This window comes from Protopterus annectens, chromosome 8.part0 (genome assembly GCF_019279795.1).
Source record: "Protopterus annectens isolate FY-2018-M chromosome 8.part0, PAN1.0, whole genome shotgun sequence".
Classification (NCBI taxonomy): domain Eukaryota; kingdom Metazoa; phylum Chordata; order Ceratodontiformes; family Protopteridae; genus Protopterus; species Protopterus annectens.
The window spans coordinates 404,599,381-404,625,383 of NC_056741.1; the positions used below are offsets into that span (position 1 = coordinate 404,599,381).

Below are 26,003 nucleotides of genomic sequence, written 5' to 3' on the forward strand. Positions count from 1 at the left end.
TCAGTGTGACCCTCTTGGAGGATGTCCACGTCACTAGGGGAATTGATGACCGCGCCCAGCTTGCAGTCATCTGCAAACTGTCACCCATAGCCCACTGGTTTTGACCTGCATCTCAGAAAAGTATATCCCAAATAACAGAGGCCCCAAGACCGAACCCTGAGGTACGCCACTCGATATGGGTCTACTGCTTGAGGTGGCTTCTCCTACTTTGACTAGGTGGGTTCCATCAGTGAGCCAGTTAGCTACCCATCTGGCAACATATGGATTGATGCCTAGTTGAGAGTGTTTACCTATTATGCTGGAATGGGGAATAGTGTCGAAGGCTTTGGTCAGGTCATGGTAGGCGGTGTGCACTGCCTTCCCCTAGTCCATGGCTTTGGTAGCCGTCTCAAAAAGTCGACCAAATTTAACAGACATGACCTCCCCTTGACGAAGCCAAACTGTGAGGAATAGAGTATTTGGAGGTTGCCAATGTCCTTGTTAATGAGGTCCATGATAATCCGTTCCATGGCCTTGCAGATCAGGCTAGTTAGGCTGACACCACTCATTTCTCAGGAAAAGCAAGGTACCCAAGTTTATGTAATATATCAAGCTATTATACTGTGCAATTTACAGAGCATCACTGCAGGAATATCGGTCACAATACATACCATCTCAGAAGCAGTTTCATTTGAAACCGTTGATGTGGACACTAAGCATGAATGGCTGCCTTATCAGCGCAATGACCACACATCAAGCATAGTGTCTTTAATTAAGGCAACAAACATACATGTAAGTCAAAGAGGCACAACAGAAAAAGGGATGCAAGCAGAAAATGCCTACAGAAAACGCAAATATTTTGTTAACTGCCTACTTTTACTGTGAGTTCCTGAAACAGCTTATTATATAACAGTCTCCAATTAATAACATATGGGTAGAATAAGAAGCTATAAATTTAAAAGGTTAGCGGAAGTCCCTGGTAAGTTACCCTGAATGAATGTTTCAGCTAAAATTCCCACTGCCATCAAATGATACTCGGCTATAACAATTTGTGAAAGTGTAGATGGAGGACCACATACATACCCCAAAGATGTCTTAGGCACAGCCACTTTATAAATGCCATAGAACCTGGAAAAATGTACTGCAATAGGACCTTGAATAAGTTTGTTAGCTTAGCTGCAGCAAAAACAGAGAGAGAGAGAGAGAGATATGCCCACTTAGAAAGAAAATGTTTCCCCAACAGGAATTCACAAACTGCTGAGTTTGAGTCAAAGTTTAGTAGGCCTTCTTATATATTTAACTGTGGAAACATACCATCAAAATAAATTGCCTCCCAAGGTTTGTGAAGTGCAAAATACTTTCTTCAGAGTTCCAAAGACGATAATAAAAAGGATGGCACAAATGGATCTTGTGATTCAATATAGTATCAGGCACAACCTTTAGCAGAAAAACGTAAGGTGGCAGGCAGTGCTACTCTCACCTAAAGAAAGGCAGTGTGGGACAAAAATAAATAAATAAAAAACAAGACTCTTGAAACCTTAATAGCAGGAACCTAGGGAAAAAACTAACAGTTCCAACTCACATTCCCCATACATCAACACAGACATGGTAGCACACGCATGCAGAGCAGAAAATCTATCCCCTTCTCAGTTTTCATCAGTTTTTCTAGCACAAAATCAGAGACTGACTACAAACTTTCTGGAAAGTTTAAAATGTCAAGCCTCTAACTTAAAGGAACAGTCAGAGTAGGTTCCCACAGAAGTCAGATAAAGAAGTGAATCGAAGAAAAGCAATGAACTAAACAGAGCAAAAAAAACATGCTAAGCAAATGAGTAAAGCAGATAAGAACTCTAGGCATGCTGGCTTATGGGCAAAAAAGTTTCAACTGCAAAGCAGACGGGTAAATCTTTATCATTTAGACATTTTCTGACAGCATATTTTCTAGTTTCATGACGTATCTGTACAATGTCGAAGGAAAATAAGGCTCTCTTTGGAATAAGATTATTATACTTAAAAGATGGGATACAACAAGCATTCAGCCCTGATTCTAAAGATTATTCTCTAAGTGGCAGTCAAACGGAATGGAAGCCACACAGAGGAAGACAGAACCATGGATGAAATGACCAGATGGAAGCCTATCATACCTCTCAAGTGTACCTCATTACGAGGAACGTACCTCATTTAGGGTCTTAAAAAGTTAATGTTCCTCGAAGTTCCTCAAAGTTCCACATTGAAAGAGTCTGTCACACATTCAGTGTTAGGAATTTCTTTTAAGTGAAATCCATGGTAAATAGAAATTAATCATATTACTTCATTAAAGGATCTTCTTTATAAGTAAAACCAACATATTTTAACCATCCTATGACCTTCCTAGCTGAAGTTGTTAGTAAGCCATTAGTATGTGTTCAACATTTTGCACATTTGTTCCACATTATGAAGGTGAGTGTTCTTCATTTTGGCGATGGAAGGTTGAGAGCTATGAAGCCTATCAAAAAGTGATTCTTAAAACTGTAAATTTTTGAATTCAATTCTACTTGACCTTTTGGACATAAAGAAGGCCTACATTAGAGGGTTAACAAGTTGTTCGTGCCGGATACAGTAATTTAATGTTCACTTGTGCACAATAAGGGAGGAAATGATGAATTTCTTCCCTACTGGCTAAAAATCTGAGTGCAGCTCAGATGACTAGAACTATGACACTGCTAAGTAAACAGATACAATGCGTACTCATGTATGAGTGTGTCTGAAGAATAAGATGGCAGGATTTGTGGACTACCACAGAAAGTGGAGGGCCTCCTTAAATGATACAGTGGAATTAATGCTGATTTAGAAGAGAAAAAAAGCATTCAGAATTAGTTCAAGTTATCCAGTCATACTGGAGAAAATAAAGAAAAATATGCTGAGAAATGTCAGAACATTAGTCTGTCTTTGTATAAAAAAATCTGTATGAAACCAAAGTTTTGTTTAAAAAAATGTCTGCAGTGCACTCTGTCAATGCACATCAACAGATATTTCTGGTGTTGGAAGTTACTTTAAACACATGTTGAATGTAGTAAACAATGAAACGAGTAACATTAAATGTTAATCTGTGGAAAGTGTGTGAAAGTGTCTTGTTTAGTGGTACTGTTAACAAAAGGGTTTCCAGTAAGGTAATGTGTAGGACTGGGGTAGGGTTAGCAAACTAGTAAGGTAGTGCAAGGTGGGGAGTTGCAATTGCATACATTTATGAACCTCTGTCTGGATTACATTGAATCAATTTGTTTTCACAAATTCTTTGGTTAGTAGTTAGTTTGGGTTGTGGAGGCATGTTTTCAGGGAAAGGAGTTTGGATTTTCTAGGAGAACAGTTAGAATATCCGTCACAGATGCACAATCTTTTTTCTCAAAAAAATTGTATTGCTCTTTTTCATGAAGGGATAATAAATATTCAGTTATTATAATAAAATAATGATAAAAGAACAAATAGAAAAAAAACAAATATTAGGCACTGGACCACAGCAACAAGCATAAAATCACCAGTTTTTATTCATATAGATAAGTGCTTTCACACATCAAAACTGTCTGGTCTGATGAAGCACAGTTTTGATGTGTGAAAGCGCTTACCTATATGAATATAAACTGGTGATTTTATGCTTGTTGCTGTGGTCCAGTGCCTAATATTTATTTTTTCTACTATATATTTTTTGTTGGGCACGGTTCACCCCTTGGGCGTTATATTTTTATTCAAAAGAACAAATACAAAAAGGATGAACATACTCAAAGTACAAGGCTTGAACTCAATAGATTACAAAGTTCCAAAAAAGATTTTTCTTTCTTTTCTTTTTTTAATCATCAGAGGCAAGATTTTGTTGAAAAAAAGTAAATAAGAGAAATCACTTTTGTCCAAGGATTACTGTTAAATGGTTTAGGATAAATCCCGACTTCTTTTTCGTTGGTCTCTCTTAAGGAAGTTTCTTTTGAGAAGGATAAGAAATCTTCAAAAAATGGTGATGTGGTTGATTTCCATTTTCTGGCAATACTTTTCCTTGCTACCTCTAGAATAGTCCATTGCAGAAAGATAGTACAGCTGTATACACTTACCATAAATGTAGATGTCCGAGTGTATTCACTGTTGCAGTCATCACATTTGGGTTATCCTAGCCAGGGTAGCCATCGGCCGGCCCGAATACCAGAGACTTAGTATTTCTGTGTCGGTCGCTTGAGGACTGACGTCAGGTCGTCTGTAGTATAAAGTCAGGAAGCTGACGCCATTACATCAGTTTTTCTTGCCCTAACCTGTCAGGAGCCCCCAAAGTAGGAGGCCAGGTTCTGGTGGAAGAACCCCACCAGTGGAAAATAAATACCAATATGCCCCTTGTAAGGAAACAAGAGCAACAAGGAAGAAAGGTAACAAAAGGAGAAAGAAAAAAAGGGGGATTGAGGGGAAACCAGGACTGCAACAGTGAATACACTCGAACATCTACATTTATGGTAAGTGTACACAATTGTACTATGTTCTTCGTGTTTCACTGTTGCAGTCATCACATTTGGGTAGATTCCCCAAAGCCGAGGAAATGGGTGGAGGGCAGTCAAGGAAGCTAAGGGCTGGCTAGGATGCCCTGCAAGACTGCAGAGGCAAACCCTGCCCTGGATTTGGAGAAGAGAGGCCGGTGGTAATACTTGGTAAAAGTGTGAACAGATGTCCATGTGGCAAGCCTCCAGGATGTCCCTGGTGGGGACTCCTCTGAGGAAAGCTGCAGAGGTGGAGGCTGCTCTGGTGGAGTGTGTCCTAACCCCCCTTGGGTGGACGGCTTACCATGCTGTTTGTAGCAGAAATGGATGCAGTGTGCTACCTATCTGGAAATGGTTTGCTTGGAGACGGCTTTGCCTTCTGCTCCTGTAGAAAAACCAACAAGCAATTGATCAGACTTTCTGAAGGATTTAGTCCAGTCCAGATAGTATTGGAGCGGTCTGTGCACATCTAGAGAGTGAATAATCCTTCCCCCCTTGTGCTGGGGATAAGGAAAGAAGGTGGGCAAATTAAATGGATTGGTTGAGAGCCACACTGGATACCACCTTGGGCATGAAGGATGGGTTAGTTCTGAGGGATACCAGGTATGCATGGAAGATGATGAAGGGTTAAACAGCTATGAGTGCTTGCAGCTCAGAGACTCTTCTGGCTGAAGCGATGGCCAGAAGGAATGCTGTCTTCCAGGAGAGAAATTTTGGCTCTGCCGAACAAAATTCCTAACTACATTAGGCAGAGCCCCTCACTAACACTCTTCAAGAGAACCCTTGACAAGTGGATGGGTAACGGAAAATACACCCCTGGGATCACTTCATTGGCTCTTCTTGACAGAGGCTCAGGTAATTAATCAAGGGGTGGCGAAAGCTGACACTCTGGCTAGGCTTATAAATGCCCTCAGGCAGATAGCCTAGTACCTACCTATAAACCTATAAGAAGCTGGTTCGAAAGGAGCAAGGTGAGCTTTTCTAAGACAATGTTAAGGTCCCAAGCTGGTGTTGGTGTCCTTCTGGGGGGCCTCAAGTTGCTAACCCTTCTGAGGAACTGTTTGATTAAAGGGTGTGAGAAAAGGGGCTGCTCAGTGGAAAAATTAGCAGAAATAGCACAGCCATGAATTTAAATAAAAGAGAAAGAGAGAACACTGTGTGGTAGGTCAGCTAGGTACTCCAGGATGAGAGGGGTGGAGGGCTGTGCTGTATTGGCCCCCTTTATCCTGGATCCAGGTGCAAAACCTTTTCCATTTGTCTGAATAAGACCTTCTGGTCCTAGGGCGTCTGGCCTCACGGATAACATCCAGAACCTGTTTACTGAGGATGGCAGATTGGTTAGGGGTTAGGGGTTAGGGAATAAGCCAAGCTGCCAAACTGAATGCCTGCAATCTGGGATGCATGAATTCCCCTTCCCTCTGTGTTAGGAGGTTTGGAATCTGAGGAAGATGCCATGGAGGCAGCGGGGACAGGCTGTGCAGCAAGGGGTACACCAGTGTTATTGGGGACAGTCTGGAGCTATTAGAATGGTCCTTGGTTTTTCCTCCCTTATTTTGAGCAGTACCTTGGGGATGAGAGGTAGGGGAGGAAAGGCAGAGACCGAGAGACTGACCCAGGGGAAGGACAGGGCATTCACTTTCCAAGCCATGCAGTGATGCTCCCTGGTGCAGAACTTGCTGAGCTGATGGTTGGGTGTGGGAGGCAAAGAGGTCGACCCTCTGGATTCCACATTTCTGAGTTATTAGGGTGAAGGTACTTCTGTTGAGTTGCCACTTGTGTAGGTCCAGAAGGTTACTGCTTAAATGGTCTGCCATGGAATTGAGAGAGCCTGGTAGGTATTGTGCTAACAGGTGTAGTTGCATGGAAGAGGCTGTGAGCCAAAGAGTCAGGGCCAGCCTGCATAGAGGGTTGGAGTGAGTCCCTCCCTGCTTGTTGATGTACCATATTCACAGTGGTGTTGTCTGTTTTCATCAGGAGAACTCCTGGAGAGAAAAGGGGTTTGAAAGCTATTAAGGCATGCTTGCACAGCCATCATCTCTTTTTGACTGATGTGCAGGGGGATTTGCTGAGGGCTCTACTGGCCCTGTATGCACCTGCCATCCAGGTGTGCTCCCCAAGAGTAGTCAATCATCTGTGGTGAGGGTCTGGGCGGCGAGGTGCTGGGAAAAGGGCAGTCCCTTGATGTGGGAGCATGCTGTTGCCCACCAAAGAAATTATTTTCTGAGGCAATGAATTATACGTAGAAGGATTTCCAGGTCTTGAGAGTGTTGACACCAAAGGCTCTTTAGGTACCACTGAAGTTTCCTCATATGCAGTCTGGCATATGGAATGAGGCATATGCAGAATGCCATGAACCCCAGAGCTTGCAGGATTTTCCTTGCAGAAAGCTGGGGCCTGGTGGCCAGTCAAGAGAAGTAGGTTGTCAGGAAATTTTGTTTCTCTGGTGTAAGGTATGCCATCTGGGATGCTGTGTCCAGACTTGCTCCCAGTAAGATTATCCTTTGAGTGGGCACCTGCTTTGATTTCTTTCATTGATTGTGTACCCTTGGTGGGTTAGTAGTGTCTTTACAAAGGCCAGGTGCTTGAGCAGCTTTTCCTGGCTGGCTGCCTGAATAAGGCAGTCATCCAAGTAGGGGTAAATCTGAATATTTCTTTGCCTGCAAAAGGCAATGGCCGGAGCGAGGCATTTTGTGAAAACTCTGGGAGCAGTAGATAAGCCAAAGGAAAGAGCAGAGAACTGAAAGTGCTGAGATCCTGCCCTGAAGCGGAGATATTTCCTGCATGATTGTCTGACAGAAATGTGGAGGTAGGCCTCTTTGAGATCTACGGTTGCTAGCCAAGCGCCCTTGGAGAGCACGGGTAGCAGCTGCTGGAGGGTGAGCAGTTTGAATTTTAGACTGGATAGATTGAGGATTGGGTGCCAGGTTCCCCCTTTTCTGGGCACCAGAAAAAGTCTGGAATAGAAGTCTTGGCCTATCTGCTCTGCAGGAACATGTTCTACTGCCCTCATAAAGAAAAGGGAATAGATTTGCTTTTGAGCCTTTGCCCACTGATTTGGTGGAAGATCTGGGAACCCTTTTGGGGTTGGAAGGATATGGAAGGAGAATTTGTATCGCTGAGACACAATGTTCAGAACCCACTGGTCCTTGGTAATGGTGGCACAGGTGCTTAAGTGAAAGGAGAGTTTTCCTCCCGGGGTAAGTGAAGGTGGGCAGAGGGGAGGTCGGGTGGAGATGAATCATTATGAGTTCTTACCATAAGGGGGTGGAGCTTAGAATCTGTTTTTGAAGTGGAGGTAGTCCACTGCTTAGATCTCTGCATTCCCTGGGGCTGCTGTCTTCGGGGTCTGTTTCCACAGGTCCTAGGCTGGGCCTGTTTAGTCGAAGCAGGAAAGGACCAGTGCTTGGAGGGGCAAGGTCTGCTGAATCTAGGGGGCTGTACCTGTAAGAAATCTAACTATTTTCATAGATTTTGCTTTTTCTTCCAACTTTTTTAAGACCTCTTCTGCCTTCGTGCCAAACACATTATACAGTCTGAAGAAGTCCTTGGTAGATGAAAGCGCTTACTGTAGAAGGGTTGAATTAAAAGTTTTTGTCATTATTTTTGGCTCTGGATCTGTTTAATTTTATTTTTATTCATGCCTAATCGGTTATCTTTGTGCAAGTGGGCATTCAACAATTTAGATTTGACATGGTCTGGCAGGAGTTGTTCCTTAAGTCATGCATGTCTTCTAATGACAGATCTAGTGACTGCTGCCCTGCAAAAAGCTTCTAGGGCATCAAAACCACAGTGCAAAGTATGTCTAGTTACTTGACTTGCGGAATGCATTAAATCTTGTACATTTTTAGCTTCTGCCCAACCAGGAAAGGAAGACATTTTTTGTTTAAGGAGTTCCAAAGTATGCTGCTGATATTTAAGCATATGGAACTGACAATTTAGTGCCCTGATAGCAAGAATAGCTGAGGTGTCTTCTTTTTTACCCCATCTGTCTAATACTCGGGAATTCTTGTCTGAGGGTGTGGGATTCTTAGCAGAGGTTGCTTTAATCCCTTTTTGCCCTTGAGAAATGACCTCAGGGTCAGCTGCAGGATTTTTGAAAAGGTATTTGTGTGAGTCAAGGACTCTAAGTACCTGTCTGGTTTTCTAGGAGCAGGAGGTAGGGCATCAGGAGTCAAGCTGGATTCAAGGAAATCATCATCCACCACATCCAGAACTGGGTCTGTGTTGTGGAAGATCTAGGAATTCCCTGAGGCTCTTTTTAGACTGACTGCAGTCCTGACTTTCTCATTGGAAATGCTCCCTTAAAGTATGCAGGGTTTCCCCAAAGGAAAAATCCTCTGGGGGGAGAGGCTGAAGGAATGGAATCCTCTTTATCAGAATCCTCATAAGTGGAGAGGGGCTGTATGTCTTCATAGTCAAATGCATCAGATTCATTGGATTCTTGTTCAGACAGAACTACTGGGGACAGATCTCTTTTCCTTTTTGAGGGGGTAGCTTGGCTTCCCCTGATCAGCATGATAAGATGATCTGCCATTTTAAGGATTTGAGACTGAGGTAAGGAAGAGGCATCTGAGAGTGGGTAGTCAGTTTCTTGGGTGTTGTTCGAACCCTGGGCCTAAGGAACTTGGTTGTTTTCAAACAAATGGTGCGAAGGACTTCTTTGGAAGCCGGTGCCTGTTCAGCGGCTACGGACCCATCCAAGGTAGAGACAACCGCAGGATCCTTAGATGAAGAACAGTTATGCGGCATACCGGACTCCAAAAGGGTCTCAGCAGCGGCCTGCAAATCAACTGAAGCGGGCATCAAGGGCTGGGAAAGCACCAGAGTACTGAGGACTAGTTTAACAGAAGCGTCATCGGTAAGTTTGGACCTGTGCAGTCTTATCTCTGTCTTTATCTTTACGCTTTTTTGGAAAATCTGCTGTTGGAAGGCTTACCGAAGTCATATCAGAATTTGAGGACTGTAAACGAAAATATTTGGCTACAATAAGGGCCCGATGACAGTTCTGGCATTGAACAAAGCACAGAGGTGACAATGAGGGACATCGTGGTCTGGGCCTAGACAAGTTATGCAGTAAGAGTGGAAGTCTTGGTGTGGTTTTTGCTTTCCACAGGCGAGAGAATTATTAATTTTTTTTCTGACATTAGTTAGTGCAAGAAAAAAGGCTCCCCAATGGGGTACTTAACTTTAGAAGACTTCAACTTCAATTCGGAAACGAAAACTCAGGTAGCAGACAACTGGCACTCGTGCAAACTGCTTCTGCTTCGGGCTCCATGGCAAGAAAGACTGATGTAATAGCGTCAGCTGCCTGACTTTATACTACTGACGACCTGACATCAGTCCTCAAGTGACAGCAACTGACGCAGAAATACTAAGTCTCTGGTATTCAGGCTGGCCGAGGGCTACCCTGGCAGGGATAACCCAAATGTGATGACTGCAATAGTGAAACACGAAGAACATCATCTTTTTTCCAACTCACGTCCATCATTTACATTAAATAAAATTAAAGACTTGGATAATGAAAATGTGTCAGAGAATAAAGCTTTCAAAAAAAAAAAAAAAACCATGAATATTCTGCCAAAATGGACTTAGAGAAGGACAATTAAAAAAAAAAACATATCCAAGCAGCATTACATTCTTGCAAATATCCCCAATGTACATCACAGTTTCTATTAATTTTAGCCATGTTACTTGGGGTTAGGAATGCTCTGTGTAGAAACTCCCATGTAAATATGTGCCAGTAATGAGACCAGGAGGAATGTTTAATGGATGATAACATTTGAGATTTATTCTCAGAGGTCAAAAAAAAAGGTGTGACCCAGTCAGTGGCAGAATCATGATGGGAGAGGATAAGGTCCCCAAGTCAGTTTTTAGCGAGGATGGTTTAAAAGTTTTTGAAGCATTTTGGAGATTCTGGAAAGAAAGTAATGTTGGTAACAGTGGATTTTAATGCCAAACTGTTGATGTGAAGGTTACTGGGAACTTGTCTTTTAGAAAGACAGAGTTACAGACAGGAACTTTAATCTGGAATGTTTGTGATTACTTTGGTCTTAGAATGGTTACTTGACTTATGGATGCGGCTAGCAGAATTGGAGGATTAGTTACTGTAAGGCAAGGTCTGCTAACCATTCATTAAAGATGCTGTTCTTCTTACGTAGGTTTAAGTTAAAATCTCTCAATAACTAAATGATTGTTATGTCTTGAGAGGAGGCAGGGTTGATGGCTATGACGTACCTATATAAATGTTTAAGCCTCTGAAAATGAGGAATGTGTACTACATAAATGCAATTTTCTGAGATAATGCATCAATAGTGCCACATACATAAATAGCCTAAAATCCTTAGCTCATCAACCACCTTACATAATTAACTTCAAATTTTATTTACAATGAAAAGACATTTGCAGTGCAGCACTCTGGATCTTTTATAGGTTGATAGGTTCATAGATTAGTACTAAGCTAACTGCTCTTGCGAGCCATTTTAAGCCTAGCCAATTATCCCTTGTGAGATTCAAACCCTGCACCTTGTGCTTGCAAGGCAAGCACCTTAACCATTACGCCACCCTCCCAACCCATAATTAAATCTTAATAAAATCAAATGCATCAGAAAGGAGACAGAACACTGCTACAGTGACCATTTTTGAGACTACCACATACACTTCATTTTACATAATCAGAATGGGAATAATGCAAAATTTTCATGAAACAGCACATGCACTGATTACACATACAATTATTACCCACAAAGTAAGAGAAACCAGACAAAAACTCTGAAAATACATTTTTTTGTGTTCAAAACTACTGCAAACAGCATCAAATGACAAAACTGTACACAAAAATCTGCCAGCATTTACTTACATTTTACTGAACGGGCAAGTACAGGCCTATTTTCAGGGTGGACCCATGTGACTGCTTAACAGAAATATACAGTAGTATGAAATATGCTGGCTTATGAGTCCATCAAAAATCGCCAACTGGAGACACCTCTTCTCAATGCATAACAGTTTCGCATTGAGTAGAAGTGGCTCCACTTTCTAATTTTTGATTGGCTCATATGCCAGCATGTGAGCCAATCAAAAATTGCAAAGGGAAGCCTCTTCTGTTCAATGCAGAACAGCCTGCTTTTCAGCATTGAACTGAAGAGGGTCTGATTTGCAATTTTTGATTGGCTCATATGCTGATATAGGAGCCAATCAAAAATTGCAAAGCACATCTCAAGCAACCAGCACATACACTTAACCAGCATCTACCAATACCCATGGGTGCCAGTTAAGTGACACTTTACTATATAACAAAACATGTAAAGAATATATAATGCATTTAGTTATAAATTGTACAGTGACCGTTTCATATTAATAATCCAGTAGAAGAGACTACTTCTGACTGCTCAAAGCAGTAGTCAAAAAATGATGGTACACACAGTTGTGTTCTAATAAAAATTACTCAGGAATGATTATCCACAAGATAATCAGGTGAAGGGGAGAATACAGGGATATTTACAGGCATATGTAGTTTGGTTATACTAGTTTTAACAGCTTTAAGTATCCATTTACACACAGGATGCACAATTAACTCAATACAAGAAACTCAAAGACGTTTATGCTTACTGGTTGCTCAGTGGACCAGCTTCTGTGACAACAGAACTATATCTGCAAGGAACTGTAGACTATGGAGAAAGCTTCAAACCAAGTACAAGACAAAGGTACTTTATGTAACAAAGGGTAGCATGGTACTACTTAAGAAAGACTGGATGGCCAAAATGATGATAGTGGGGATGAATAAATATTACCACTCTCACTTGACCTGTAATGTCTGGTGTTAGAATTAATTCTTCAGACTTCAGCTTGGTATCACACATGGTCATGTAGGAAAGGCTGAGATAATCATTCACATAATTTATTTATTGACATTTGTGGTCCAGGAAAGTCCACTGGGCTCAAAACCTATTTTCAGTGGAGGCCCGGGAAGAAAAGCTCCACAATATACAAACAATGCAACAGAAATAAAAGGTTAATACAGAAATATATACACTAATACAGCAATACACACAGAAAAACAGTAGTAGTACAAAAACATATACAGTGGATATAAAATGTGTACACACCCCTGTTAAAATGTCAGGTCTTTGTGATGTATAAAAATGAGACCACAATAAATAATTTCAAAACTTTTCCCACCTTTAATGTGACCTATAATCTGTACAATTCAGTTGAAAAACAAATTTGTTAGGGGAAAAAATATAAAAAATAAAAAAACGTACAATACGCTGGATGCACAAGTGTGCATACTCAAACTAATACTTTGTTGAAGCACTTTTTGATTTAAATTACAACATTCAGTCTTCTTGGGTAGGAGTCTATCAGCATGGCACATCTTGATTGGCAATATTTGCCCACTCTTCCTTGCAAAAGTGTTCCAAATCTATCAGATTGCAAGGTCATCTCTCTTGTGCACAGCCTTCTTCAGGTCACCCCACAAATTTTCTATTGGATTTAGGTCTGGGCTCTGGCTGGGCCATTACAAAACTTTAATTTTCTTCTGATGAAGCCATTCTTTTGTTGATTTGGATGCATGCTTGGGGGTCATTGTTGTGCTGAAAGGTGAAATTCCTCTTCATCTTCAGCTGTTTAGCAGACGCCTGAAGGTTTTGGGTCAAAAGTGACTGGTATTTGGAACCGTTCATAATTCCCTCCACCTTGACTAAAGCCCCAGTTCCAGCTGAAGAAAAGCAACCCCAAAGCATAATGCTGCCACCACCATGCTTCACCGTGGGGACGGTGTTCTTTTGGTGATGCTAAGTGCTGTTTTTGCACCAAATGTACCTTTTGGAATTGTGGCCAAAAAGTTCAACCTTGGTCTCATCAGATCAGAACTCATTTTCCCACATGCTTTTGGAAGACTTGATGTATTGTTTTGCAAATTTTAGCTGGGCCTGGATGTTTTTCTGTGTAAGAAAAGGCTTCCGTCTTGCAACCCTACCCCATAGTCCAGACATATGGAGAATATGGGAGACTGTCATCACATGTAGTACTCAAGTGTTTGCCGGAAAGTCTTGCAGCTCCCTTCAGTGCTGCTGTAGGTCTCTTGGCAGCCTCCCTGACCAGTTTTTGTCTATTTTCATCAATTTTGGAGGGACGTCCAGTTCTTTGCAAGATAACTGTTGTCCCATATTTTCTCCACTTTTTGATGAATGTCTTCACTGTGTTCCATGGTATATCCAATGCTGTGGAAATTTTTTTGTACCCTTCTCCTGACGGACACCTTTCAACAATGAGATCCCTTCAATGCTTTGTAAGCTCTCTGTGAACAATGGCTTTTGCTGTAGCAACCAACTGAGTAAATGTCAGGAAAATCCTACTAGGACAGCTGAACTTTATTTGGGGTTAATCAGAGTCTCTTTAATTGATGGCAGGTATATACCCAAGAAGACTGAATGCTGTTAATTAAATCAAAAGGTGCTTCAACAAAGTATTAGTTTAAAGGCGTGCACACTTATGCAACCAGCTTATTGTCAGCATTTTTTATTTTTTATATTTCTTCCCCTAACAGATTTGTTTTTCAATTGAATTGTACAGGTTTTAGGTCACATTAAAGGTGGGAAAAGTTTTGAAATTTATTGTGGTCTCATCTTTTATATCACAAAAACCTGACATTTTAACAGGGGTGTGTACACATTTTATATCCACTGTATACATAACATAGGACAGGGGTGTTGGCGCAATATAATTTTTGAAGTACTGATACTATCATGCAGTAAAGCTACTTTTCATTCAGAGAATATACTCATATGCATAGATTCAGAGTGTATATATGTAGGAGAGTAGTAATACAGAAAAGGAAAGAGTTGAACACAAGGTTTAGACTAGGATCTGAGTAGTGAGGTATGTAGGACTTAAGCAGGCTTAGACTGTATTTCACAAGTGCAGGCAAGATTTTTTTTAGATAGTGAGTTTTTACAGCAGCTTTAAAGGGTACTGGGGAGTCTAGTTGGGTAACGTAGGAAGGGTGGGCATCCCACAGTTTGGCAATGATAGGAATATAGGCATTGTCCAACTCTTTTGTTGGGTTTGGTTACATTTAATAGCTGCTTATTTGTAGACCGGAGGATTCTATTAGGGATGTATATGTAAGATAGACTGGAGTGCAGGGCAGTTGTTAGGTTTAAATATTAGCTTTTGAGCAAGAGTTGTGGGTAATAGAAATATTGATTACATTCAAGCCAGGACAAGTTTGAAAGCTTTGCAGTGGTGTGAGCGGTTGGGCAGGCTGAAGGCAAATTTTGCTATCTTAAAGTAGCAGGATTGTAATTTGTTACTCAGAGATGTCTGGAGTTTTGTACGGTTGCCACCCATCCCGTTGTTAGCGGGACACTCATGGGTTGAGCCTTCTCATCCCGTTTCCCGCTTTCGCAGACAGTGGGACTTAAAGTCCCATTTTCCATTTTTCGCACTCTTGAATTGCAGTTGCCGTGGAAAAGCAGAAAATACTTCCGTTTTTTCCACGGCAATGCAGCTACGTCACCCACCCGGACCTGCAGTTAGAGGGATCCCCTGCTAGTTCTGGGTGGTGTAATTCAAGCAACAATTGGCTGCAGGGATTGGAGGGGGCGGGGATTCACCTCAAAGAGTCCAATACAGGTCACAGCTGTAGATTAGTTTTGTCTTAGTGCTCTATAGCTGCGAAGGAATTGGGACATAAGGTCTGAGATTTCCAATCCCAGCTGCGAAGAAGCCAGCCAGCCAGCAAAGAAGCCAGCCAGCCAGCAAAGAAGCCAGCCTACTAGCCAGCCTGCAAGGCCCACGGAGCCTGCTAGCCAGCCTGCAAGGCCCAGGGAGCCTGCTAGCCACCCAGCCCAGCCACTTGAGCAGACAGAGCCAGTAATCCAACTAGCCATTCCAGCAGTAAGTAAGCAAGCTAGCCCAGCAAAAACTGTGATAGTGGTAAGTACATAACATAGTATTTTGTGGCTTTAGTTATTTAAAATGGGAATACTGTGCTTTAAGTTTTTAATGTTTACAGGTAGATGGGGGTGCAGTACGCAGTATTTAAATCTGTGCAGTGGTTATTTTGAGATTTTTGAGTAGTAGTTTTTAAAGGTATAAAACCTGTATGTATATGTAATTGCTATTGTTCTTGGGGGTATGATTTCGAAGCATTACTTTTAAAAGGCTGAACTGTGTGTATAGAAGTTTTGTTTACTTCTGGTGGGGGCAGTGAAATATAAATTTAGTGTGATGTATTTCTATTGTCATAGCTTTTTCTGGGTATTTTCTGTTTGCAGATAGAAAATGTTCGAGCATAGTTTGCACTTTTTTGTGTGGAGATTTGTGCAATTTAATGCTGTTTTCAGGAAATTGGGATATACTGTTTGGGCAGTTTTTCCTATTCTTGCAAGTCAATGTGTATGTGGTACAAGTCTACCTTTTGAGGGGAAATGTTAACAGTTAATGCAGTGCATTTATTATTTTAATAGGTACATGTTGCCAACTTGCCGAAGCTGTTTCAAGATTGTTTTCATTTATACTTGTAAATGTGTGCATTTAATTTTTTATGCATTTTTGATAAGGTTAAAATGTCCTGTTTTGCTTGTAATGTGAATATCTGTGTGCTGCTTTTACTTGGGCCTGTTTATTGCATCACTGTGCTGGGTAAATTACTCTTAACTGCTATGTTTTGTGGTAAAAGGAGTCCATGGAGTCTGCTGTACATTGTAGTTTATTTTACTTCTCTTGCAAGAAATATTTTTAAAAGGTAAAATGTTTATGGACTTTTTTCCTGTTATTTTATTTATTTATTTTTTTGTGGATGCATGCTCCAAAGTTAATGCAGTGTATTTGAGAATGTGCTAAACCATGTCATTGTTACAGGGTAATTTGCTTTTAGGATGCAGTTTGTAATTCTGTCTTTTTCTTTGCTTTAGCTTTAATTTGCTAGTGTGCAATATGTAGTACTAGGGTACAATATGTAGTTTTGTGTGTTTTCATTGCTTTAGCTTTAATTGACAATAAAATGTCTTAATTTTATACTTGGCTTGTATGTGGTATGTAGTTTTTTTTAAGTTTTCTTTCTGAATAGTCATGGTTGGTTTATGAATTTTTTTTTTTACTTTTTAAATAAACAAGTGTCTGTTTAATGAGTAGTGTGTTTTTTGACCTCAAATGCATACAAAGTCATCATGACACTTAGATACCAGAATGAACAAAATTTTTCGAAATTCTGGTTAAAGATCAACCCTGATATTAACCAAAACCAAATCTCTAAGGCTATAAACCTAAGCTCTAAATCTATTCCCTTCAAGAAGATGAAATACACTCAAATGATGATTATGAACAATGCGTATTTTACTCCTATGGTCCTTAACAAAATCTTCCCTAATCAATCCCCTAAATGTCAATATTGCTCGAACCAATCGGATGATATCCTTCACTCGTTTTGGAGCTGCAAATGTTCCTACAAGCTATGGTGTGCCTTGAGGGTGATTCTTGAAATAATTGGATATGAAAAATCCTCCCTATCATGGGAATTTACCATCCTTCATATTCCTCCCCATGGATTATCTGAAAGAAAATGCAAGGTACTGATTCCTATTTTTATGTTAGTCAAATATTACATCTCCTTGAATTGGAAAAACAGACACTCCCTCTCGTGGGAAGGTTTCAAACATATAGCTATTAAGTACCTCAAGGCACAAAAATTCCTGTTCCACAATATTAAGCACAAACCAGTTATTAAGGAATTCTGGGAAATATTATCCGAACATATACTTAAATAAGCACTTTCCTTTTACGGATACCATTAGTCCTTATCACGCTGTACTTTAATTTTATAGGAATTGTTGTGGGCATTGTATGATTTGTATATAGTTGTTTTGGTGTATTTATCCTGCATGTAAATGTTTAATGTATATTCTCAGCTTGTTGTATTTTTTGTTGTGTTTTTTTTTTTTGTCATGCAAGGTTGAAAAATTTGCAATAAAAAGAATTAAAAAAAAAAAAAAAAAAAAAATGAGTAGTGTGTTTTTTATTTCTTTAAAGTTTATTTACTGTTACAACTGAGTAACGTGTTTTTTTTTGCAGTAATGCTTCACTTCATTTAAATGGTTTGAGTTTTCAGTATGCTGTAATGTCACAATGTTGCATCCATAACTGTAATGTAACACCTCTGGTGATGTCGTGGTGGGGGTGTGGCCAGTATAATTGGTCACACCCCCATGTCCCGCTTTGGCCTTGTTAAAAGGTGGCAACCCTAGAGGTTTGTAAAAATGGGACTTCCATACAGGAGGGAGGGGGATAAGTAGAGTCCTTGCAAGATTTTTTTTTTGTTTATCTAAGCTGAGTTTGTGTCGGTATAGTTTGCCAAGTTTGAACATTTTTTTTTTGTTTTTTTATTGTACTGAGAATGTGCTGTTTGAAAGAGAGCCTGTCATCAGTAGTAATTCCTAGAAGTTTTGAGTTTTTTGCCTCTTCAGTTTCTGTACTGTTTTGTGAAAAAAAACAACTTCTGAAACTGGCAGTTTAGATGAAAATATTAACAATTTAGATTTTTTGGGGTTCAACATTAATTGAGCGTCATTTAGCCAGGTTTCTATTGATGTGAATGCATCCTATGTGATCTTTTGGAGGTTGAAGAAATTGTTGGCAGAGGAGATGATAGTCGAATCGTCTGCATACTGGATGAGTGAAGATTGTTGGGAAACTTTATTAAGATAGTTGAATGTGTTAAAAAGTAGGGGTCCTAAAACAGATCCTTGTGGGACTCCTGTATTATTGACCAGATACTCTGATTTTTTTTTTGGTTTTGCCATTTAACAGATTGTTGTCGCTTGTTTAGGTAGGTGGAAAATCAAGTTATCCCACTTTGACAGCTTCCTAGTTTTTTCTAATTGTTGTAATAACTTAGTGTGTGATACTGTGTTAAAAACCTTTGATAGGTCTAATAGGAGTACTGCAGTTAACAGGCCAGCATCAAGAGCTTTATTCACATTATCAATGAAGGAGAGTAACGCTGTGAAGAGTGGGGGATAGGAAGTTATTGCTAATGAGGTGTTTTAGTAGTTGGGTTTGAAAAGATTTTTCCAAATTTTTTGATAATGGTGAAAGTACAGAAATTGACAGGTACTTTGAGAGATTGTGTGTAGTACCACCTTTGTGGTAAAGGAGTTATTACAGACTTTTTCCATAGTTGGGGGACATAAGATTCTGAGGTTGAGCAATTAATAAGAAAACTTACAGGGTAAGCAACTGCTTTGGCTGCAAGTTGCAAGTATTCAGGTGATAAGTTATCAGTGGAGAGTGACCAGGGTTTTACTTTGCTTAGCAATTTAAGAATGAGGGATGTAGGTACCGGCTGAAGTGAGAAGGAAGGAGTGGATGAGATATTGTCAGAGGTAGCCCTGGTAGATACGAGGTCCTCTTGTGGGATGTTCTGCGAGTTGGGACTGATATTAGTAGATGAATCTTTGACTAGTTTTTTTATAGTATCAATGAAATGGGTGTTAAACATTTGCACAATCTGGTGAGGGTCTTTGTCAGGACAGGGTGATGGATTTTGAATGTTTCCTGGATTAAGCAGGGAGAATACAGATTTCCAGAATTTCTTTGGATTGTTTTGTTTGATGGATAGTTGTGAGGAGAAGTATGTTTTCTTATCAGTTATGACCATTTTTTTTGCTGTGTAATGAAGTTGTTCATAACTTTGTTCATTTGCCCGAGTTCTACATGTTTGCCATTCTTTCAGGCACTGTCTCTGGAGAGGAGGGTTTCTTTAGTATTCTTTGTTAGCCAGGGGGCATGATTATGCTTCGTTCGTTTGGTGCAAAGAGGAGCTAAGCTGTTTAATGTACTTAGAAAGAGGTTATTAAAATAATCTACAGCTTCACCCAAGGACAAAGTTTTTATTGGGGTCCAGTTTTGAGCATATAAGATACTGTTGAATATGTTCTGATTGAAGTGGGCAAGGTTCTTGGATGTTTTATATGAGTGTGGTTTGGAGATCTGAGTATGGGTTCTACGGGTAAAGACAGGTAGGTGGTCACTCAAGGTGTTTGAGAGGGTGCTAGTGTTGCAGTAGTAGTCGGGGTGAGATACTAGAATCCCAGCTAATATAGATTCAGCTTGGGTATTTAAAGCTTGAATGGGCTGTGTGAAACTATGTAGGTTAATCCAGGTAGCAGGGGCTTTGGAGGTTAAGTTTAGCCAATTAATATTAGTGTCGCCTACAATGACAGATTCCTGGGATATACTTTGGTTTGTCCTCCATAGTAAATCTTCCAAGTGGGGGAAATTTTGACCTGGGGGAATGTAAATGATAGCAATACAGAGTTGTTTATTAGGATTTATGTGGAGAGATGTAACTAGGATCTCAATGTTATTGAAAATTAGGATAGGTTTGGGATGGATTGTCATGGTTAATGAGTCTCAAATTAAGGCTACACCCCCTCCTTTTTGTGGAGTCTATCATTATGAAGAATGTTGTATCCTGGAGGGAGAAGTTCTGTATCATATATATGCATTTTTAGCCAGGTTTCACTTGCTGCTACTATATCTGGGGAATGGTGACATAGCCAGGATTGGAATTCAGTAATTTTGTTATGCAGGCTTTGTGTATTAGTTATTATGAGGAATACAACACCTTAAAATAGAAAGGTCTGCCAGAAATCACTTATCAACTGTTTGCCATAGGTCAGCTAACATACAGGATAACAAACATGGAAAGTCTAGAACAAAGAGTCATTGTGGTGGTTATTATAAATAAAATGCTCCTGAATATGTAACAAATAGAGGTGCATACCAGTAGGTATTTTTAACCTGACACTTAAGGGTATGTGCTTGTACACTTGGTTGGTCAAGACATCCAATAGAGTATCTCTGTACAGCAACAAGCGGTAACATGAGAGAGAGAGAGTTCAATTTTTTGTTCAGTTTACATGTTTGTCCACACACTAATGGACAGAAAATAGCACCCAGTGCAGCACTGCAGAAAAGAATAAGCTGCTGGCAGCATCTACACAGTGGAGCAACTTCACCCAATACAAATCAGAATAATATCTTGTGTAGATGAAACAGTAGAATGGCATAAAGCACTACCTAGTGCTGTAAAAAAGATGAACAACAGTTTGATGGGCAACCATTATAGACTGCCAAACTGTCAACTGCTTGCTAATAACTGAAGGTAGCCAGAATAACCTTCAATCTTTTCCTTGGAAAAACAAACCAGAATAATAACTTGAGTCCCTTACATAAGAGTAAGTCTTTATAAACCTCCTTTGTAAGCATCTATTTCAAAAGAGGACTAGTTAATGTTCCTGCAGACACTTCAGCAACTAGACATTGGGCAAGAGGTGACAAAAGCTCAATGTTGCACTCCACCGGACTTAAAATCCAACCACAAATCCTTGGAAATATACGACCAATTTTTTTTAAACTCTGAAATTCTGGGTACTTTAAAGCTGCATGGAAGAGATGCACATGAAAACGTACAAGATGAGTCCTTATACTACAATGGAGGAGGATGGAGTCATTTAAATTCAAGAATTATGCCCTGATCCATGAGATCAGATACATTTTTGCTTCCTCTGAGACAACCCTTTAATAGAGAAAATATACCTTGGCCTTCCTGTTTCACCTCTGTAACTACCCAGAAAGGAAGAATTCTCCATAAAAGATCTACTTTCTCATTCCTTCGGAACACAATCAGACTTACAAGAAATGTGAAAAATCAAATGTGTTCAAGTATTAGCTGCACAGGTCTTACTTAATTTCTTAACATTGAGATTTACAACCGATACAAAACTAGAAATATAAAAAGAAAGCGTTAATCTTAACTGTAACATTATAAAACTAAAAAGCACAACTAAGTCAAGATGAAACTCTTCTTACTACTGTGTTTAAATCCCCAATCTTATTTTCATCAGGGCATGAAGAAATACATCAGACAATTACTGCAATGTAGAAAGTAACATTTAAAGATCTAAGAGATTCAGATCAGGTATGACTTATTTTACCAGTATCAATTAACTTAAATTTTATCTGAACTGTGCCTGTAAATAGTCCATTGAAATCAGTGCATTATCTTGGTAATCAATTATTAATAAATAAACCAAATAAAATGGAAAAACATCATCAATCATTACTTTTATCAAATTTTGCAGAAACCTCATTCACCTGCATCACCAGCTAAAGGGGGAACCTTCAAACTGGTATTTGCAATCCATCAAAAAAAAAAAGTAATAGCCTCAAACTGTTTAACCTGAAATAAAAAAGTTCATCAACCAACACAAGACCACATTTAACTGTAAAAAAAGTAACAATAAATGAAATATGGTAGACTGCTTTAACTCATTAACCCTGACTACCGTCTCATGGTGCCTTTGTGCTTACATCAGAGCACGCTGTGAGACGGTAGTAATTGCTAGATGTTACACGCGAGTGTCTTCTAGCAGCGCACATAATGTTGCAGTCATACCGTAGCTCTACTGTTCAAAATTAAGCTGAAAAAGTAACTGAACTTTGTCAGTTACCTTGTCATATTAGGTTTGAGCCTGGAGTTATATGGTGTTGCTATCTGACTTTCCGAGAAAAATGGCTTACAATGCAGTCTGTACTTTCCTGGTCATAGCAAGCAGATTTAGTATGCCGTTAATCAAGCAAGTGGTGGCAGCCAATGGGGGTCTTGCAATACAAGCCACTACTTGCTTAACACCTCCTCCCCCTCACCTAATAGTACTTTGTTCTGTCCATTCATTTTGGCAGTATGTGCTTGCTTGTTTTCATTATTATGGTGAAACAACGGTTCGGCTGGACTGTTGAATAATTTCTCTGTTATGGGAGTGCAGCTGAGTGAGAGTGTCAATTTCATTTTCAGGAGGACTGGAGTTTGTGGAAGTCTGTTCCGAAGCAGTAAGCCTGTAGCCTGCTTCGAGATGAAAACACAAGTGCTTTTGTGGTGGTTTGTAACTGCGTTACTTCTGTCCTGTTGGTTGGTGGTAAAGTGCCAGCAAAGAGGTAAGGGATGATACAGTTTAGTGTACTTCATTATTTACTGCTGGCATTCATAACCAACGTAGGATGTATCACAGGTAGTTGTACTTACAGTTAGTTTCACAGCTGCTAGCCACTAACTGAGGTGTAAAAGCAGTGAGTATCTTTCTGAGGTTTCCATTGGCTCCTGAATTCTTCTTGTCTTCACCACACCATTAAAATGTACAGAATGGTATTGATGCTCTACAGACAACCTGGTCCTATTTGCTGCTGTCTATGCTTTGAATAAAGTAGTAGCTGTGTTTCATTAAATTAGGATTAACACCACACATTTATGTCAAGTCACGACGGTAAGCCATGTGCACGAGATTCACCGCTATAATCCCCACAGCCTGATCGACTAACTTTTATACAACATGTTTTTGAACCATGGTGATTCTGTTATTTTTTTTTTTTTTCCACTGTATTTCTAAATGATGGTACACTGTCCTAAACATCACGTAAACTGGTAGTGATGGTTTACATGGCTCACGACTTGTTTTTGGCTGGTTAGAAATTTCTTCTAACTGCCTGTCTTGTCATGTAGTTTAATAATGGTTAATTTCATAGTATGTTTTTGTTTATTTTTATATTTTAGCATCACTGGTCTTTTACTTATTTAAGTATGATGTACCATATCTAGTTGCGAAGGCAAGTGCTGATGTCTCCCTCCTTTGAGACTGTCGTAGGTGCTGCCTCCCCATCCCCTATGGGGATCAGTTAGTAGGTAGTGATTCTGTCAGGTTGCCGGGTTGGGGATGGGCCTCCTCAGGTCTTGCAGAATTCCATCCTTTATTATACTGATCAGGGTGGGGCCGCATGCTATGACACCAAGGACTGCTTCTCTGTGCATGAGTTGTCCTGTCACAACCCGTTATTATGTGACTAGATTAAACATTGCACATGCCAATCTAGCCAGGAATTGTCTGAGGCCTCACCAACAAAAAAATTCAGACTTCATACACAGGCAACTGTGTTCATTGATAAATAAGTTATAACAAATATGTTTAAACAAATCTGGCCACAGATATCATGGACTTGTTTTTCAGAAAAGTGAGGGGTTCTTTAGTTTGTTTGTTTTTTTTTTTTAATCTGTCCTTTGTAAATATCAAGCCCTCAGTGTTTGTAAATCATAAGATTTTTGTCTGATAATTTTGGTCTGACATTTTTTTTTCTTCTGACAAATCATTTAGGATTTCAAGCACTAAATGACATCCATACGAGTGTCAGACTTCACATCCTTCAGAAAATAAGTGCTAATGCAAAATTTGTTATTCCAGAAGGTTTCCAAGTTTTTTTTTTCAAAATGTTTATTGGAATACCTAATTTTGGCCCCAAATTCTGCTTCCTCTTTCATGATAGTCCTTGACAAAATATGACAGGATATCGTCAAATAATAATACTGGAGAAAATTCATGCTGGTCCATGCCCTATAATGATACAAGTTTTGTAAGTTATTAGTAACTACCTATTTTGTCCTTCATTATTTTGGTTTTGTCTCTATTTCTGAAGGTAAAAGATTGAGATCTGTGGTTAGCAAGTATTTTCAAATTAGAACTTTTTCATCTGCATTTCTTTTCTTTTTTTTTCTGTACACTGAACTGAGGACATTATTGAATGGCATAGGTTCAAATGTGCTATTAATTTGTAAGGATTTTAAGAAACCTAGTCCTGCATTCTCATGGTAATTGTTAGCCTTATAGTTTGCAATAGAATTGGTCCGGACCTCACAAGTATGTATTGGATGTTTAACATGTTTACCCAACCCACGAGGGTCACTGATGCTAAAACAGGGCAAATTTTATTTTTATTTATTTATATGAAGGTGTGAAGGGCCACAGGGGTCCAGTTTTCAGCCATAACCTGCTTCAAACCACCCCTCCCCCAGAACACTATTGCACCACCCTCTCCAAAGCCAGATGGTGTATAACCTACAGCATAGGGCTAATTCTAGGGTCTCTTCTTTTCACACTACTTCAACCAGGTACCTTACAGGTTCTTAGGTGGGTACTAGGTTATTGGCATAAGAACCATTTTAAGTCTTGTTAGGCTTACTCCAAAATTACCAAAATGTTGCTGACCTCTGTCAATAGTTATGATATAGGCTTGTACATATTAAGCATTCACAGGCTGCCCTTACCCATTAGGTTAATAGGTTCCAAACCAGGGGTGTAAGTCTGTGATTTCCCATCCACTGGTCCAAGTTACATTTGAATAGGATTAAAGAAGAAAGAACAGCTGTGTACACTTACCATAAATGTAGATTCACTGTTGCAGTCATCACATTTGGGTTATCCCTGCCAGAGTAGCCCTCGGCCAGCCCGAATACCAGAGACTTACTATTTTTGCCTCGGTTGCTGTTGCTTGAGGACTAACGTCAGGTCGTCAGTAGTATAAAGTAAGGCAGCGGACGCCATTACATCAGTTTTAATTTGCCCTAACCTCTCAGGAGCCCCAAAACTAGGAGGCCAGGTTCTGGTGGAAGAACCCCACCAGTGGGAAATAAATACCAATATGTCCCTTGTAAAGAAAGCAGAATGACAAGGAAGAATGGTAATAAAAGGAGAAAGACTAAAGGGGGATGGAGGGAGGGAAACCAGGACTGCAACAGTGAATACACTCGAACATCTACATTTACGGTACGTGTACACAACTGTACTACATTCTTCGTGTTTCACTGTTGCAGTCATCACATTTGGGTAGATTCTCAAAGCAGAGGAAATGGGTGGAGGCAGTCATGGAAACTAGGGGCTGGCTAGGATGCCCTGCAAGACTGCAGAGACAAACGCTGCCCTGGATTTGGAGAAGAGAGGCAGGTGGTAATGCTTGGTAAAGGTGTGAACAGATGTCCAGGTGGCAGCCTCCAGAATGTCCCAGGTGGGGACTCCTCTGAGGAAAGCTGCAGAGGTGGAGGCTGCTCTGGCGGAGTGTGTCCTGACTCCCTTGGGGTGAGGCTTTCCATGCTGTTTGTAGCAGAAATGGATGCAGTATGCTATCCATTTGGAAATGGTTTGCTTGGAGATGGCTTTGCCTTCTGCCCCTGTAGCAAAGCTAACCAGCAATTGATCAGTCTTTCTGAAGGATTTAGTTCTGTCCAGATAGTACCTGAGCTGTCTGTGCACATCTAGAGAGTGAAGAATGATTTCACCCCTTGTTCTGGGGATTAGGAAAGAAGGTGGGCAAATGAATGGATTGGTTGAGAGCCACACTGGACACCACCTTGGGCATGAAGGATGGGTTAATTCTGAGGGATACCCTATCTGCATGGAAGATGATGAAGGGTCCCACAGCCTTGAGTGCTTGCAGCTCACAGACTCTTCTGGCTGAAGTGATGGCCAGAAGGAATGCTGTCGTCCAGGAGAGAAATTTTAACTCTGCAGAAGAAGCTGGTTCGAAAGGGGGCAAGGTGAGCTTTTTCAAGACAAAGTTAAGGTCCCAAGCTGGTGCCCATCTGGGGGACCTCAAGTTGCTAGCCCCTCTGAGGAACTGTTTGATCAAAGGGTGTGAGAAAAGGGGCTG

At 40.2% G+C, this 26,003-nt stretch overlaps 1 protein-coding gene across 1 annotated transcript in view; it reads right to left on the reverse strand.

Moving 5' to 3' along the window:
* Window positions 1-26,003, reverse strand: part of PRPF3 (pre-mRNA processing factor 3) — a 1,139,821-nt gene that overhangs the window by 499,905 nt on the left and 613,913 nt on the right. The window lies entirely within an intron of this gene.